The 18987-nt window shown below is 49.0% G+C and overlaps 1 protein-coding gene and 1 long non-coding RNA gene across 7 annotated transcripts in view; one reads left to right on the forward strand and one right to left on the reverse strand.

Annotated features, from left to right (window-relative positions):
• LOC139263834 (uncharacterized) overlaps nucleotides 1-13342 on the forward strand; it is a 58559-nt gene extending 45217 nt beyond the window's left edge. The window contains exon 4 of the long non-coding RNA XR_011593221.1: nucleotides 12948-13342. This is a non-coding gene — a long non-coding RNA (uncharacterized lncRNA). The remainder of the gene's footprint in view (nucleotides 1-12947) is intronic.
• pde8b (phosphodiesterase 8B) overlaps nucleotides 1-18987 on the reverse strand; it is a 496872-nt gene that overhangs the window by 239124 nt on the left and 238761 nt on the right. The window lies entirely within an intron of this gene.

Genomic DNA, 18987 nt, shown 5'->3' on the forward strand with positions numbered 1-18987 from the left:
TCCCGACTGCCGCCAACTAGATCTAAGATAGCCTGCCCCCTGGTTGGTTCCGCAACGTACTGTTCAAGGAAACTATCCCGGATACACTCTTTGAACGCCTTCTCAATTTGCTTTGTCCAATCAATGTGAAGGTTAAAATCACCCATGATTATTGCTGTTACTCCATTATTTCTTGATTTATACTCCTTCCAACAGTGTAGCTACTGTTAGGGGGCCTATAGACTACACCCACCAGCGACTTTTTCCCTTTATTATTCTTTATCTCCACCCAAACTGATTCAACATCTTGATCCTCTGAGCCAATTTTGTTTCAAGCATAGAATGGTTACAGCACAGAAGGAGGCCATTCAGCCCATGCCGGCTCTCCGCAAGAGCACTTAAGCTAGCCCCCCCACCACCGCCCTTTCCCTGTAGCCCTGCAAATGTTCACCTTCATTAACTGTTACCCCGTTCCCCTCTGAATCTGTTAAATTTGGACAGGACGAAATTAGGTGAAATGAAACACCTCACTGCCCACAATCCTTCCTGTAAACTTGAAATAGATTTGGATAAATGGAATAAAAACAGAAAATCCTGGAAAAACTCAGCAGGTCAGGCAGCATCGGTGGAGAGAGAAACGGAGTTTACGATTCAGGTCGATGACCCTTCTCACGACCAATAAGTGACTACTATCGTGTCCACTAAATTGTGCCGAGCGATCGGGACAATATGGGATCAATTTTAACCCTACCTGCCCAACGCAAACTGGTGCAGAGTTAAAAACGAGCAGGTTCCTTACCCAATAAGATCCTGACCGTTTGTGATGTTAACCTGCTGGGTTTTTAAGGCAGGAGCCTCTTAATATTATGCAAATCAGGGTCCAATTATGTTAATGTTGTTTCGTATGATGGGACAAGCTTATAATGCGATGTCTAGTTTGCATATCTATTCCATGGCCTCCTGAGATGCCAAGTGGAGAAATGAGGTGCTTCCCGCAATATGTTAATAACACCCCAATGCAATTTTAACTGGCGTCTGAGAGGGGAAGCTGTCGGGCTGTCGGCTAGGCAAAAGCACGTCTGTAGGTGGTCTGAAGACAGAAGAGCTCCTTCTGGGAAGTCTAAAGCCTTTCCACTCCTCCTGGCTCCATAAGGAAAACCATGGCCACCACTACCTCCGACTACCTTGTTCACCTCCGCAAGAACTTACTGAAACCCCCTATTCCAAAGATTTACCACTCTTTGATTAAAGACATGGGGCGGAAATTGGCCTCTTGTGCACCTCCGGGGGACGCTAATGGGGCGCAAATCTGTTTTAGCCCGGGCGATCACGCCCAGTGAAATTAGCCTTGGTTTTTGTGGAGCCCCGCGCCTGCGGGTCGCTCCCCACTCGGGAGCACCTGGCGATGATGACGTTATCGTCGTGTGCACCGCCTTGTTACCGCCCCACCAACATAAATTCAGCTGTCGAGTTGCAGATGGGAGTTGGCTGGAGAAGCGTTATTTAAAGGCACCATCTTGTCAAAAAGATTTCTATTGGCTATTATTATTTCCAGCTTGCTGACAGGTACCTGTTGCAAAGACTGTAGCGGTTTTCACCTCAAGGACTGTTCTGCCTCTTAAGCATGGTTTTTTAAAATATAAGGTAGATTTGACTCATCAATATTTTTCTTGTTTCATGGGGGCTGTGTTGGCATGCAACCACCTGCTGCAACGTCACCATCAGAGATTACTTAGACGGAGACAAAGGCGGAGGGAAAGGCAGTGAGAAGGAGGGGGAGCAAGACAAGGAGGAAGAGAGGGAGAATGACACTTACAAGAACAGCAAGATGTGGCCAGAGGGGGAAGGCGCAACAGGCCTGCAGCAGTAGGCCTTACATTCCCAGGGTATTCCAGCAGCAGTTCTCATACATCAAATTCACTGAGGAGCAGTGTGTTCAAAGATTGCACTTCAGCCTCGAGCCTCAGACCAGGGTGAGGACGGCTCTCTCAGTGGCTGTCAAGATCACCATCGCTCTTAATTTCTACGCCAATGGATCCTTCCAGTGTGCAGCAGGAGTCATCTCCAATATCTCCCAGTTTGCCGTCCATTGTTCCATCCGCGAAGTCACAGCAGGCGGTGAAGAAGTCAAATGGCATGTTGGCCTTCATAGTGAGAGGATTTGAGTATAGGAGCAGGGAGGTCTTGCTGCAGTTGTTCAGGGCCTTGGTGAGACCACACCTTGAATATTGTGTACAGTTTTGGTCTCCTAATCTGAGGAAGGAAGGATGTTCTTGCTATTGACGGAGTGCAACGAAGGTTCACCAGACTGATTCCCGGGATGGCAGGACTGACATATGAAGAAAGACTGGATCGACTAGGCTTATATTCACTGGAATTTAGAAGAATGAGAGGGGATCTGATAGAAACATATAAAATTCTGATGGGACGGGACAGGTTAGATGAGGAAGAATGGTCCCGATGTTGGGGAAGTCCAGAACCAGGGGTCACAGTCTAAAGATAAGGAGTAAGCCATTTAGGACTGAGATGAGGAGAAACTTCTTCACTCAGAGAATTGTGAACCTGTGGAATTCTCTACCACAGAAAGTTGTTGAGGCCAGTTCATTAGATATATTCAAAAAGGAATTAAATGTGGCCCTTACGGCTAAAGGGATCAAGGGGTATGGAGAGAAAGCAGGAATGGGGTACTGAAGTTGCATGATCAGCCATGATCATATTGAATGGTGGTGCAGGCTCGAAGGACCGAATGGCCTACTCCTGCACCTATTTTCCATGTTTCTGTGTCACAGATGCTCTCTACAGAAGCAGAAGGGACTACATTTCCTTCCCATGACCAGCGAAAAGCAGCACGAGCGTGCATGTGGATTCATCAGGATAGCGGGATTCCCCATGGTGCAGAGCACCATTGACTGCACCCACCTTTGCAGGCACCGCATCACAATCCTGAGATCTTCTGCAAAGACTTCCACTCACTGAATGTACAGCTGGTGTATGTCCACACACACAGAATCCTCACCATCAATGCCCGCTATCCTGGCAGCAGCCACGATGTCTTCATCCTGTGCCAGACCGGTGTGCCAGCTCTCTTCCAGCCGCCACATCAAACTCGTAGCTGGTTGCTCAGAGACAAGAACTATTCACTCTCTACCTGGCTGATGACTCCCCTCCGCATCCTCCCACTCCTGCCCAGCTCTCATACAGTGAGAGCCATGCCGTCACCAGGAACATCATTGAGCAGACCATCAGAGTGCTGAAGCAACAGTTCCGCTGCCTTGACCACTTGGGAGGAATCCTTCAATACTCGCCTGAGCAGCTGTCCCTATTCGTTGTCATCTGCTACATGCTGCACAACCTCGCCATCATGAGGGGGCAGCTATTGCCACCAGGCATAGCCTCAGCACCTCAGGAGGAGGAGCAGGTGGAGGAGTAACAGCAGGAGTATGAGGAGGAACAGGAGGAGCAACACCCGTGACGGAGGAGGCAGTGACTTCATCGCAATCCTGCAAGGGAGCTCCGCAACCGTCTCATCAGAACTCGTTTCCACTGATTTCCATCCCACTTCCCGGTTCCTGTGGATGTCCCCATCACCACATCAATTTGCCCTTCCATACCAAAGCCCTAAAACTGAAATGAGAGACAACAGCAAGCATTAAACATTCAAATCAAAATTTATTAAAAAAACAAAGAATTGTAGAATTGTGTATTTATGAATCACCCTTGTACATTTCCTTAAATCCCCTATTTCATTTACCTGTTCTAGAGATCCTGCACAGTGTGTCCCCTGTGGCTGCAGCAGGGCTGCTGGAAGGCTGCTGAGTATCGGGGCCATAGACTACAGATGGCCTTGCAGGACGTCCTCGACCAGCTCTGGGCCTGGGAGGCCCGGCTGTAATCTGCACCACCTCAGGCTGGGCAGCGGCAGTCTGGGCTGGCTGGGTGACCGCCTGCGACAAGGACAATGGCAGAGTGGCAGTGGTGGCATCAGGAATGCTGTCATCGTGAGCAGATTCCTGCTCCATTGACAACACTTACCCCGGGGCAGCACTTCAGCATCCCCACCAATCTGCTGCAGGACCGATTGATGGGCTGCTGCAACACCGTGAGATCCCCGGTGGACTGTGGTGGACCCAGCAGCGACGGCAGAGCACACGTAGCATCCAGCTGAGACTGCGTGGGATTAGTCCGAGCTTCCACGCCACCAACTATTGTCTGCATTATAGCACCAAGATGCTGTGTTGCTTCCGCCTGTGCTGTAATGGAAGCTTCCACATCGCCCATGACACATGTCATGAGGTCTGGATCCGTACGGTCTCTCTGGGAGTCCACTATCGTCTGCAGACTGGCAATGATGGGCTCCACGTTGTGCGCAGAGCTCTGTGCAATGCTGGAGGTGGACTCCTACATGCTCCTTACCACTGCCAGGAGGCACTCGGGCAACCTTGCCATTGCACCCATCATGTCGGAGTCCATGGCCAGCACCCTTTGTGTGAACGCCTCCCCATCGAGCTCCTCATTTGAGTCTTGTGCAGCAGAACTCACATAAGAACATAAGAACATAAGAATTAGGAACAAGAGTAGGCCATCTAGCCCCTCGAGCCTGCTCCGCCATTCAATAACATGCGAACCCGCCCTCCGGGGAGATGGCTCCCAAGGTTCCCTTTCCCCTTGACCGTGCTGCAGCCTGTTAGACCCCGGTGCATCACCCAGTGCAGACCCCTCTACTAACTATTGTGTTCCTAACAGAGATGAGACTGCACACAGGGAGGTTAAAGTAACATTGACCTCAGTCTTTATTAAGACACTCCAGAGTGAGGAACAGGCCATAGGGGCCGGCTTATATACAGTGCTCCCAAGGAATGCTGGGATCCCTCGAGACTTCAGGGGATGCACTCCCTGGTGGCGGAACATGGGAGTGCATGCTTTATAGATACACAACATCACTCCCCGCCAAAGTCAAAGTGAAAACTTTTACAAGATGAGGCGATCGGGAGCCTTTCTTTCCCTGGTGGACAAATATCTGTTCTGGTGTGTTGGCTGTGCCCTCGCTGGGCTGGCGTGTTGTTGGCCCTGCAGGTCTGATGGGTGAGCCTGGCCTTGCTGGGCTGTTGGGCGTGATGGGTTCGATTTCCTGGTCCGGGGTGGTGTCGTTGATCCTTTGGGTGTGTGTTATGGGCTCAAAAAAGGTGGTGTCTGCTGTGGGTTGTTCAGGGCAGTCTGTGAACCGCAGCCTCGTTTGGTCCAGGTGCTTTCTGCAAATTTGTCCATTGTCTAGTTTGACTACAAACACCCAATTCCCTTCTTTAGCTATCACCGTGCCCGCAATCCACTTGGGACCATGTCCACAGTTTAGCACATACATGCGGTCATTCAGATCAATTTCTCGTGACACAGTGGCGCGACCATCTTTTACATTTTGTTGCTCTGTACCTGATCATGCAGGTTGGGGTGAATCAGCGAGAGTCTGGTTTTAAGTGTCCTTTTCATGAGTAGCTCAGCCGGGGGCACGCCTATAAGCGAGTGGGGTCTCGTGCGGTAGCTGAGCAGTACTCGGGACAGGCGGGTTTGGAGTGAGCCTTCTGTGACTTGTTTAAGGCTCTGTTTGATTGTTTGTACTGCCCGCTCTGCCTGCCCATTGGAGGCTGGTTTAAATGGGGCCGAGGTGACATGTTTGATCCCATTGCGGGTCATCAATTCTTTAAATTCGGCACTGGTGAAACATGGCCCGTTGTCACTGTCCAGTATGTCAGGCAGGCCGTGGGTGGAAAACATGGCCCTCGGGCTTTCAATAGTGGTGGTGGTGGTGCTTCCCGACATTATTTCACATTCAATCCATTTTGATAAAGCATCCACCACCACCAGGAACATTTTACCGAGAAACGGGCCCGCATAGTCGACATGGATCCTCGACCATGGTCTGGAGGGCCAGCCAGGACCACAAACTTAGTGGTGCCTCTCTGGGCGCGTTGCTCAACTGAGCACATACGCTGCATTGCCTTGCACTGGACTCCAAGTCAGAGTCGATACCGGGCCACCACACGTGGGATCTGGCTGTCGCTTTCACCATTACTATACCCGTGGAGATCCGAGATGAACGTCTCCCTGCCCTTTTTGGGTAGCACTACGCGGTTACCCCACAACTCGCAGTCTGCCTGAATGAACAGCTCGTCCTTTCGCCGCTGGAATGGCTTGATTAGCTCTTGCATTTCAACGGGGATGCTGTCCCAGCTCCCATGCAGTACACAGTTTTTTACTAGGGACAGCAGAGGGTCTTCGCTGGTCCAAGTCCTAATCTGGCGGGCCGTGACAGGTGATTTATCATTTTCAAATGCTTCCATGACCATCAACAAGTCTGGGGCTGCGCCACCATCAACAAGTTTGCAGGCTGCGCCATTTTCACCCCCGTGGTTGGCAATGGTAGCCGACAGAGCATCCGCACAGTTGTCGGTGCCTGGCCTGTGGCGGATGGTATAGTTATACGCTGATAGCGCGAGTGCCCACCTTTGTATGTGGGCTGAGACATTAGTATTTATCCCCTTGTTTTCAGCGAACAGGGATATGAGGGGCTTGTGATCGGTTTCCAGCTCAAATTTGAGGCCAAACAGGTACTGATGCATTTTCTTTACCCCGAACACACACGCTAATGCCTCTTTCTCAATCATGCTGTAGGCCCTCTCGGCCTTAGACAAGCTCCTGGAGGCATAGGCGACAGGTGCAACTTCCCCGCAACGTTAGCTTGTTGTAATACACACCCGACTCCATACGACGACGCATCACATGCTAGCACGAGTCTTTTACACGGGTTATAGAATACAAGCAGCTTGTTGGAGCATAAAATGTTTCTGGCTTTCTCAAAAGCAATTACTTGGTTTTTTCCCCATACCCAGTTCTCACCAATAACACATGTAGGGGCTTTAAGAGGATGCTTAACCCCGGTAGGAAGTTACCAAAATAGTTGAGGAGTCTCAGGAACGACCCCAGCTCCGTGACGTTCTGTGGCCTGGGCGCGTTCCTGATATCCTCTGTCTTGGCGTCTGTAGGCTGAATGCCGTCCGCCGCGATCTTTCTCCCCAAAAACTCCACTTCTGTTACCATGAAGACACATTTTTCGAACTCTTCAACCGCAGCCCTACGCGATCCAGTCGCTGGATGACCTCCTCCAGGTTTTGTAGATGCTCGACGGTGTCCCGACCCATGACCAATATGTCATCCTGAAAAACCACCGTGCATGGTACTGACTTGAGTAGGCTCTCCATGTTTCTCTGGAAGATCGCTGCAGCCGACCAAATTCCAAACGGGCATCTGTTGTAGATGAATAGTCCCTTGTGCGTGTTGATGCAGGTGAGGCCCTTCGAAGACTCCTCCAGCTCCTGCGTCATGTAGGCCGAAGTCAGGTCGAGCTTGGTGAATGTCTTGCCTCCTGCCAGCATCACAAATAGGTCGTCTGCCTTAGGTAGCGGGTATTGGTCCTGTGGCGAGAAACGATTAATAGTTACTTTATAATCGCCGCAGATCCTGACCGTGCCATCACTTTTGAGTACTGGAACAATCGGGCTGGCCCACTCGCTGAATTGCACTGGGGAGATGATGCCCTCGCGTTGCAGCCTGTCCAGCTCAATTTCCACTCTCTCCCTCATCATGTGAGGTACCGCTCGTGCCTTGTGGTGAATGGGTCGTGCCTCTGGGACCAAGTGGATCCGCACCTTCGCCCCGGAAAAGTTTCCAATGCCTGGCTCAAAAAGGGAAGGAAATTTGTTAAGAACCTGGGTACATGAGGCCTCATCGACATGTGATCGCGCTCGGATGTCATCCCAGTTCCAGCGGATTTTGCCCAGCTAGCTCCTTCCAACAGTGTGGGCCATAGCCCGGGACAATCCAGAGTGGCAGTTCGTGCACCGTGCCCTTGTAGGTGACCTTGACCATGGCGCTGCCCAGGACAGTGATAAGCTCTTTGGTGTACGTTCTCAGTTTCGTGTGGATGGGGCTCAGGGCTGGTCTGAGTGCCTTGTTGCACCACAGTCTCTCAAACATCTTTTTACTCATGATGGATTGGCTAGCGCCAGTGTCCAGTTCCATGGCTACGGGTAAGCCATTCAATTTTACATTTAGCATTATAGGTGGACATTTCGTCGAAAATGTGTGCACCCTGTGTACTTCAGCATCTGCCTCCTCTCTCTGAGGCTCGAAATTGCTTTGATCCACCATGGACCGATCTTCATTTGCCACGTGGCTGCAAGCTCATTGGAGGTTCCCCATTATTCCACAGCTCTTGCAAACATACCTTTGAAGCGGCATGATTAGGCTGAATGGAAGCCTCCACAAAGCCAACAAGGTGTGAATTGTCTTGCACTCATCCTTTGTTGCGGACTCTGAGTCATCTGGGTCACCTGAGGCCTGCTGGCAGTTGCAGACTTGTGGTTTCTGCCCTGTACATTTCTGTTCACAAACACAGTTCCAGTTAATTGATGAACATTGCTAGCACTTGTGTGCTGAGAGATTTGTTTGGTGTTATCACTGGTGGACATAAACGCCTGTGCTATCGCAATGGCCTTACTAGGGGTCGGTGTCTCTACAGTTATAAGTTTTCATAGGATGGTCTCGTGGCCAATGCCCAGTACAAAAAAGTCTCTGAGCATTTGCTCCACGTAGCCATCAAACTCACATTGTCCTGCAAGTCGCCTTAGCTCGGCGACGTAGCTCGCCACTTCCTGACCTTCAGATCACTGGCACATGTAGAACCTATACCTCGCCATCAGCACGCTCTCCCTCGGGTTAAGATGTTCCCGAACCAGTGTACACAGCTCCTCATACGACTTATCTGTGGGTTTCACCAGAGCCAGAAGATTCTTCATGAGGCTATAGGTCGGTGCCCCGCAGACCGTGAGGGGGACCGCTCTCCTTTTTGCAGCACTTCCTTCTCCGTCCAGCTCGTTGGCTACAAAGTACTGGTCTAGCCATTCGACATAGGCTTCCCAGTCCTCACCCTCCGAGAACTTCTCCAGGATACCCACAGTTTGCTGCATCTTTGCTTTGGATTCGTATACTCGTCGCCAGTTATTGTGTTTCTGACACAGATGAGACTGCACACAGGGAGGTTAAAGTAACAGTGACCTTAGTCTTTATTAAGACACTCCAGAGTGAGGAACAGGCCTTAGGGGTCGGCTTATATACAGTGCTCCCAAGGGATGCTGGGGTCCCTTGGGACTTCAGTGTATGCACTCCCTGGTGGAACATGGGAGTGCATGCTTTACAGATACACAACACTAACCTAACCTCTAAGGACTGTGCAGTGGCAGTATCTGAGCTGGTGCCTGCGGGGGAGACAAGCAGTGACGCACTGTGTGACTCCTCCTCCTCCCCCTCATCCCCCTCTTCTTCTCTGTCGTGACTCTATTGGGGCAGGGGGGTGGTGGCGGGGGTCGGGGGTGGGGGTGCTCAGGCACAGGCTCGTCTTCTGCTGGCTGATTATCTGAAAGCATAAATGGCACAGGAGCTGCGTTAAGGTGAGGGCAGTGTGGCAGGACTGGAGCAAGGAAGGCAGACAGAATGAGGAGCTGGAAAGTGATAAGGCCTTGTGGTTTAACGGGAAGTGGGATAAAGATACATTGTTTCCCCCAGGGGGCTCAACATCTCTGCTGGCCATCGCGCCCACCACCTGCAGGTCAAGAAAGCAGCTAATGATTTTAGCAGTCAGCTATTCTTTATGTAACATCATGGGCCGCCCCAACCTGTGTGAGAACACCACCGCAGGTCGGGGCTATAAATAGAGCTGGAGCACCGGCCCCTGGAACATCATGGCGGAGGTGTGGCGAATGAGGGTTCGGGGCCCAGAAGAGCTGAGGGCCCAGGGGCAGCACAGGCCAGCCCACACTGCGATATGTGTGCGCACTAGGTCCGTGCAGCAGAGCAGGTCTCCAGTCGTCCTGGTTAATCCTTGCCACTGGGTAAAGGCCGAGCTCTGTCAAGCCCGTGTGGTGGCTGGTGTGCAACGGTCACCACACGTTAAAAAAATCCACGCACAGGCATCTTCCACCCCCTCAACTGGAGTTCAGGACTGGAACATCGAGTCCTTCATTGAAACATCTGTGAACTCTCGTGGAAGCAAGTCATCCTCGTTCGAGGGACCGCCTATGATGATGATGACAGATGCTTGGTGGTTGCCTGTTGGGTTAAGTGCTGGTTTGCACAGTGTGCACAGACAGAGGCTCAGACGCTGGTATGTAAGAGTTGTGCAAACATGTACTGACCTTGACCACCCGACTGAGGTCATTAAATTTTTTCCGGCACTATGTTGGGGTTCTGTCGACCACGGTGCTGGCCGACTCCTCTGCGGCCACCTCTATCCACATGGCCCTAAAAACCTGCGGCGTTGGCCTTCTCCCAGATGTAGGGAACAGTGCATCCCTTCTTCTCTCCCATGTCCCGACTAATGTGTCCAATGCCACCCCATTGAAGCGAGTGGTCCTTGTAGCAGGATTTGGAGCAGCCAGGTCAGATGTTGCTTCCAGCTCTGAGTGAAGTCCAGCAATGATGAAAATGAACAGGTGGTGCCTGAAACAACATTCCCTTTAAGAACTGGAATGAGCTGGAGGCTGCTGATTGCTGGAATGAAAGTCACCTGAAATTAGGTGTAGCTCAGGCAGGCAATAGCGCTGCAGCAGCGCTCCACTGAGGCCATTGGCACCTCAGACACCACCCCACTTCCTTACTGAGATGCAAACGCCCAATTTTCCGGGATTTGACAGCCCGTCTCACTGTGCGCTAACTTTTCAAAAAGTTAAAACTTAGCACCCCGTTGCGCTACTGAATTTCGCCCCATTTATCCTGACATTTGTTTTAAAGTTATTTTTCAAAACTTTCCATTTGTGGATTTCCATTTTTCCTGTCTCGAGCTTGATACAGATATAACTTGAGACTGTTGGCTGCACATTATTCAAATCAGGTGCATTCCCGTACATTACAACAGTGACTACATTTCAAAGTACTTTATTGGCTTTGAAGCGCTTGGGGATATCCAGAGGATGTGAAAGGCACTATCTAAATGCAAGTTCTTCTTTCTTTCTGACAAATTGAAAATTGGTACCTGTGGTGTAACTATACTCTTATAGAAAGTGATCCGAAATGACATGCATTTGACTGAGAACAATTGACCTGTTCCGAGACCCAATTGCATCGGAATTATGATAGAGTTGAATTTTAGAATTTGTTAAAAACCTTGCAACAACTTTAATATACAAATGTCAAGATTCCGATGCTGCTGCTATAGCTGACATACTTGGTTATTTTTAAATTACATTTTAGTAATGCTGAACTAGCTGAGGCACATCTGGTGTGCACAAATTAACTACTGATTCCATTCCCAGCCAGAATGAATGAGTCTAACGGCGCAACAAAATTCTGAGATATAAACATTTCATTAAGACAATAATTAATACAATTGGTCCGAACATAATAAATTTGGTACATTTATTTTAATTGTGTTTCTTTCAGATACTCGAGCCTTTGCAGGTGCATCCAGTTATAACGTAACAGACAAAATGTTGCAAGTTAAGCATATTGGTTTCTAACCTTTACTGCTGGCTTCCTGCCAAATAAACAGTCAGTTCAACAGTGAGGTGCATTTCCTGAGTGGTAATTAGAACAAAAAAAGCAAGTACACGGATGAGAAAAAGCATCACGAGACTTTTCCCCCTATAATCTACCATTTCGCACGACCTAAAATGCTTGAGAAGACGAGCGGGAGCAAAAAGTGCTTGTGAACGACTGGATAGAGATGGTGAAGGTCTTGCTGGGGGCCATTGTTGAGGAGATTGTGCTGTTTTTCACAGCAGATAATATAAACGAGAAGCAGACAAAGGTCAAACTGCCTCTCCCTTATTAACTTGGCTCCCACTGGTTGCCCAAGCCAACTCCTGCCAGCAACCCGAAGGGCAATTTGCAACTCATGCAAATTCATTCATTCATTCATTCCTCATGAGTATTTTGTTTTGTTAATAAATTAATTATTAATATCTTCTAATGAAATTGCATTAAGTACCACACTTCCATTGAAAATGACATTAATTACAGTTCAGGCTATAATCAATCACCACCTATATACAGAACATTAGTCATTCAAGAACAGAGACTAATTGAAAATCTATTAGCTTAGAATTAATTATCAATTTAAGTAACCTTAAAGAGACTATTAAGTCTTTGGGGCCGCGTTCGTTTTGGGGCGTATAATTCGAATTAGCTGAAAAGTTCGCGCTGGCCAAGATGGGCGGGATGAAGTTTGTCATTTCGGCACTTGGTTCAGGAAATCTGAGAGCTGCGCTGTTGGAGCACTAAATGGCCTCCGCATGGCGCTGGAGGGGCGCTGCAGGGGCGGTGGAGAAAATCAGCAGCCAATTTCAGGTGAGTTTGATTCACTCATGAGTCACCTGATCATTGGGCTTCTTAAAGGGGATACCTTGCAGGTTTGTTCTGCTGATTCTCTTATTCCGCATAGTTCAGTAGCTGTTTGCTGAGGGTCGTCATGGCTGCTGGGAGAGGCAGTACAAGGGTCACAAGGTACTCAGACGCTGAATTGGAGACACTGGTGGGGGCAGTGGAACACAGGAGGCGATCCTTTTCCCTCCAGCTGGAAGACCGTTCCACGGACTCTTAGAGCTATCTGGGCGGAGGTGGCTGCCAAGGTTTCGGGCACCTCCGTCCTTGACCGCACAGCCACACTGTCGCAAAAAGTTCTGTAACTTCACTCATCTTGTCAAAGTAAGTACATGTTCCCCCAACTCTTACCTATGAACCTGTAACTCTTATAAGGCAGCCTCTGTGCAGACTCAGCAAAGCAGCATTTAACTCAGGATGTGCCTGCTCACAGTTATTGGCTTATTTGATGCTTTGCTTAGAATCACAGCTGCTTAAGTTGCCCATGCATTTCTTCCACATACATAACTGCAGTTACTCACCAAGTTTCCTTTCTTTCGCAGGCCAAGATGGCACACAGCAGGCTGCCGCAGCAGCACGGCAATCTGTGCTCCACCAGATTGGTGCCGTGGCTGAGGTGCTGCCCCGGGGGAGTGGCACTGGCTCAGTGGAGCAGGAACCTGCTGTCTTCTCTCAGGATGATCCCACCACTGCCACGCTGTCATTGCAACTATCCACGGCTGTCACCCAGCCAGTCCAGACTGCTATCACCCAGCCTGAGATGCTTCAGTCTGCAACCGGGCCTTCCAGGCCCAGACCTGTTCGAGGGCGTCCTCGAAGGACATCTATAGTCTCTGGCCCAGAAATACAGCAACCTTCCACCAGCCATGCTGCAGCCACAGGAGAGACACGGCGGCATAGTCAGTTTACGTAAAAGGAGATATAAGGAGCTGCACAATGGTGAATGATACATGTTATGTTGATGTTGCACTTTTTATACATAAATGTTGCTTGTCATCTTTACTGTTTGGTCTTGTATCTCATTTCATTGCTGGGCATGTGGTCTGGAAGGAAGGGCTCATTGGTGTGTTTATGGGGACGCACAATGGAAGCGAGGAGCTTATTTTAACCGAGATCTTATTAGACGGTCTCGGACCTCCCTTGCAGTCTCGGGACGTTGTCAACGCACCTGCCAGCTGTGTCTCCTCCTGCAGTTCCTCCTTATCCTCACCCTGCAGCTTCTCCTCCTCCTCCTCCTCCTGGTCCTGCAGCTCCTCCTCCTCCTCGTTCTTCTGCTCCTCCTCCTCCCGAGGTGCAAAGGCTATGTCTTCGGGCAATGGCTGTGGCCTCATGATTGCCAGGTTAAGCATGCAGCAGATGACGATGAATAGGGAGACCTGCTCAGGCGAGTACTGCAGGACGTCTCCTGAGCGGTCCAGGCAGCGGAACCTCTGTTTAAGGATTCCGATGGTCTGCTCAATGATGCACCTGGTGGCGGCATGGCTGTCATTGTAAGAGTGCTGGGCAGGAATCAGGAACCAGGTGCATGACAGGTAGCCCTGGTCAGCGGGTAGCCCTGGTCTCCGGGAGCCAGCCGGGAGCTGCATTGGGTGGCTGGAACCGAGTTAGCACACCGGTGTGGCGCAGGATGAAGGCATCGTGGCTGCTGCCAGGATAGCGGGCATTAACGGCCATTATTGCGATTCTGTGGTCGCACACCAACTGGACATTGAATGAGTGGTATCCTTTTCGGTTTCGAAAGATCTCAGAATTCTGGTGTGGAGCCGTCAAAGGGACGTGAGTGCAGTCTATGGCACCCTGCACTATGGGGAAACGCACCATCCTCACAAAGCCAGTTGAGTGCTCCCATTGCTTCTGTCTCGACACGGTGAATGAGATGTACTCCATCCTCCTTCTGTACAGAGCCTCTGTGACACCACGAATGGAGCAATGGCGGCATACTGGGAGATGGTGGAGATGTCTGCTGTGGCAGCTCCCTGGAAAGATCCATTGGCATTAAGATTTAGGGCAATGGTGACCTTCACTGCTACTGAGAGAGCCATTTTTGCCCTTGTTTGAGGCTCAAGGTCTGGCTGCAGCAGATGACACAACTCCATCACCATGTCTTTAGTAAATCGCAGTCTTCGGACACACTGCTCCTCAGAGATGTGGACGTATGAAACTGTTGGTGAAACACCCTGGGTGTGTGTGGCCTTCTGTTCGCACGTCTGTGTAATCATCTTTCTCGCCCCACGTCCTCATGGACCTCCTTGTTATGCCTGTAATGCACTTATGAATGACTCCATGAGGCACTGTGTTGTACTCACACTGTAGTGACCTTGGTCCTTTATTTGTAACTCCAGAGTGAGGCACAAGCATGGTGGGCAGCCTTTTATATTGGGCCCTGCACACCTATGCTGGTGACCCTTAGGTCTCCCACCGCAGTGCCCTCTGGTGGACAGCCTCTGCCATAGGGGCATGAAACCCCTGTCCCCACCAGTTGCACCCTCTAGTGGTGCCAGCATAGTATATACACAGTGTAAACCTTATTGACTGTACATCAGGTAACAAGTCTCCATCATATGCAACTATACAGTGACTACACAGAGAGTATATCTATAGTCTGCATATATAACACTCTTGATGTTGGTCCTGCTGTTGCTGGCCCTCTGCATCCTCCTGCTGCTGTGCCTCTGCCTGCTGCTCTTGCTCCCTTTACCTCTCCCTGCATCTTTCCATCTGCCTCTGTTTGTCCCTCTCCCTGTTCCTCTCTCTGATCCTTGGCATAGACCTCTCCCAGTGCAGGTGCCTCTCCCAGTGGCAGCCTTTCTTTTTCCCTCTCCCGAGGCCTCTGCCTGGCTAAAATGACGACGCTGTTGTCTTCTCCGATGCAGGAGGCGGTCCAATGCCAGCACTGAGCCCATGGGTTGCAGAGAGTGTCGTGCTCTGCCAATGGAGCTGACTGAAGCAGGGGGAGCAATGGAAGTCAAAAGAAAATTAGGCCCAGCAATCAATCTTGGCCGTTGCAGAAGCGAAAAACAAAATCATTTTAAAGTGTCAGAAAATTTGGCTGACAAAAAAGTTTCTCCACCAGCGCACCTTTAAATCTCACTGGACCTGCAGCCTCACGACCTCAATCCAACAGCAAAAGCTGTCGTTGGCAACGCCAAGCGTTAGGTGGAGGGGTGCGAGGCCACTTAAGCTTCCGGGGTGGTCACGAGGTGATGCGCACAGTGATGACCTCATCATTGCCATGCGCAGAGGAGCACCACAAGCGAGCGAAGCACAAAGCCTTAGCACCATTGATGAAGAGGTGGGCAAATATGCGTGGGTCGATGTGGGCGCTGCACTCGCGCGCCAACTCATTAGCACACCTTTAGTGCCGGCCGGTGGCGCTAACTGGCACTGTGCAAAGGGGCAATTTCGGCCCCTTTGTCTTATTCATTCTTTTCTTTTATGTTTTCTTTAAACGCCCCGCATGTCCTATGTCTGATGAGAATAGGGCATATGCTGGTTAAAATCAGACCACTGTCCGGCTCATCGTATTCACCTCCACTGCATCATGCACTATTTTTACAGGCTTGCTTTGACCAGCGTGCAAGGCCCTTGCCCCAGTCAGGCAAGGGTCTCATTGAAATACAAAAGTCCAGGGCCTGATAATGTCGTTCAGTTCCTAACGAAATTTTAATGTGCGGGTGGGCATTCGTTGCCCAGTGCCAGCATCACCAGGGAAACCTGGCACCACACAGCAGCCCACCCAGAAAAGGGCCGAGAAGGTAAGTATATTTAATTTTTGAAGAAACTTTAGACCTTCCCTAATCCAGGCTTCCTTCCTTCACTCAACCATGATCAGAAGCCGACTCCCCACCCTCAACCACCCACTCCCACCAACCCCAAACCTGAATGACCCAACTGCTATGGGCTGTTTCCCTAGGTCCTTAATGGCGGCTTTCCCGCTTCTGCACTCCCGACCTCCACATCATTCCTATCAGGTTCAGGCGGGAATCAGTCCTGGGACATAGTAATGAGATCCAGGAGGTTAAAAGGACCCGGGCTTCATGCCGTCTGGCCTTGTGAGTTTGACGCTCGTCCCGTCCTCCTCCCATACCACACTCGTGCCCCGAGTTAAAATCAAGACAGAGATATTGGAGTGCAGTTAACAGCCACTGAAATGTGCCGCAGTGTGATTGGCACTTTGGAAAGGCAAGGAGAGAATCAAATGTGGGGGAGGAGGTTGTGGGTGGTAGGTGCTAATAACAAAGAATATAAACAGGCAGATATAATTTAACCATGTATGTTATTAACATGGAATATGAGCAATAATATATTAAATCATGAATATTACATTTGTTGTTCTACCTGAAATCCTCACTGGCTATCAGTTACAATCTTGTATACGTTTCATTGATTCTTGGAATTTGATTAATTTTATAAAAATAAAAATATAACATGAATGTTCATGAACAAAGAATGACACTACACATAGATATGATAACAGATTATAGGTAAAATATCATCAGTTTCACTTTTGAATGTTAGTAACACGTTTCAGCAGTATATACATTTAGAAACAAAATTGCTAATTAAGTATACTTAAATAAAATTTATTTAAAAAAATCTTAATGTCAAATATTTCAATGAATATATAATCCTCCATAGAAATGTATTCATTCACCTCCTAGGTGTGATTACAACATCTCCATGATGTCAATTACTCCTCTAAACCTAGTCTGTAAAATTGAAATTTTGAATTTAGCAGCCAAGACATTTAGCTCTCTCCTACGCTGCCCACGGCTAGCTGGAAGTAATTCTTGCCATTTGTACTGATTCACAGTGAATACAGGTGAATGTGAAGTGTGACGTGTTTATAGCTGTTATTTTTCATTACAAGTGTGTTGTGTTGAGCCTGTCTTTTGGCATTTTCAACAATGAATTCAATTGCAGCACATCTATCGCCTAATATAGAAAAAATATTGCACCAAACGTTTCAATCAAAACATATCTGCTGCCTTTAAAAGTTGGCTTTTACACCATAATGTATCTACAAGTCAATATGAGGGGGAAGGGGAATGCTGCTAAGTTCTCTTATGCTGTTTTTTCAATGTCACACCATTGACTCTTTGCTATCTACACACTTGCTGTACAAACCAGTTAAATGAACCCATAATACCTTGTCAAAAGTGAAGATAATTGCTGTGCAACGCACTGCAAGGGAAATTCCTGCACCATTTCTCATTCTTTATCAAGTCCCCAAACTGTGGAAATCCCTACCTTCCTCATTCTCCTTTCCTTCTATGATCACAGAGGTTTAAAACACCACTTTTTGATATACCTCGTGTTCTGTCTTACAGCAACAACTCACATTTATGTAGCAATTTAATGTGGAAAAACACCCCAAAGCGATTCAAAAAGGAAGAAAGGGTTAGATGTTCTGGGAAAGTTCGGAGAGGTGACTGAAAACTTGCTTGACGAGATGGGTTCTGAGAAGGCATATAAAGGCAGGATAGAAGGTAAAGAGACTGAAGGGTTTAGGGTGGGAGTTCTCGAGAGTAGAACTGAGACAGCCGAAGGCCATTGGTTGGGTAAGAGAAGAACAGAATGCAAAGGACGTGAGGGCCAGAGGGTACAGGCATAAGGTTAGAGGAGATTGCAGAGGTAGACTGCGATAAGGCCATGGAGGGACCTCGAGGGTGAGCCGCCGGAGGGACTTGTAGATACGGCTGAGGAATTGAAATTCAATGGATTGTGGACAGGTAGTCAGTATAGGTCAAAGAGGTCAGGCAATGGCCAAGTGAGATGTAGTGCTACATAAAACTTTGGAGACGAGGTTTGGATGAGTTGGAGTTTTTGGAAGGGCAGGCCAGCAAGGAGGGCGTTGGAGAAGTTGAGTCTAGAATTTATGAAGGTGTGCACAAAGGTTTCAGCAGCAGTGGAGGTGAGGTAGGGACGGAGGCTGGCACTGAATGAAGGTGCAGTTAAGCTGTCTAAGTACGGGACTACACACTCAATTCTGAGTGAAACAGGATGCTGAGTGTGCAAAGAGCTTGTTTCAACCTGAATGAGCAATCAGGTAGGGGATGGAGTCACTGACAAGTGAGACGAGCCAAAAATGATGGTTTTGGTCTTCCAGTTTAATTAGAGGAAATCCTGGCTCATCTATGACAATATCAGATAAGCGGTCTGACGGCAGTTGTACTCTGAGATTTGATAGTATTTGAAAGCCCACTACCGAAGAATGTTCCCAATGTTGGGGAAGTCCAGAACCAGGGGTCACAGTCTAAGGATAAGGGGTAAGCCATTTAGGACCGAGATGAGGAGAAACTTCTTCACCCAGAGAGTGGTGAACCTGTGGAATTCTCTACCACAGAAAGTAGTTGAGGCCAATTCACTAAATATATTCAAAAAGAGTTAGATGAAGTCCTTACTACTCGGGGGATCAAGGGGTATGGCGAGAAAGCAGGAAGGGGGTACTGAAGTTGCATGTTCAGCCATGAACTCATTGAATGGCGGTGCAGGCTAGAAGGGCTGAATGGCCTACTCCTGCACCTATTTTCTATGTTTCTATGTTTCTATGTTTCTAGTAATAATAAATAAGAAATACTT

This window comes from Pristiophorus japonicus, chromosome 1, assembly GCF_044704955.1.
Source record: "Pristiophorus japonicus isolate sPriJap1 chromosome 1, sPriJap1.hap1, whole genome shotgun sequence".
Lineage (NCBI taxonomy): Eukaryota > Metazoa > Chordata > Chondrichthyes > Pristiophoridae > Pristiophorus > Pristiophorus japonicus.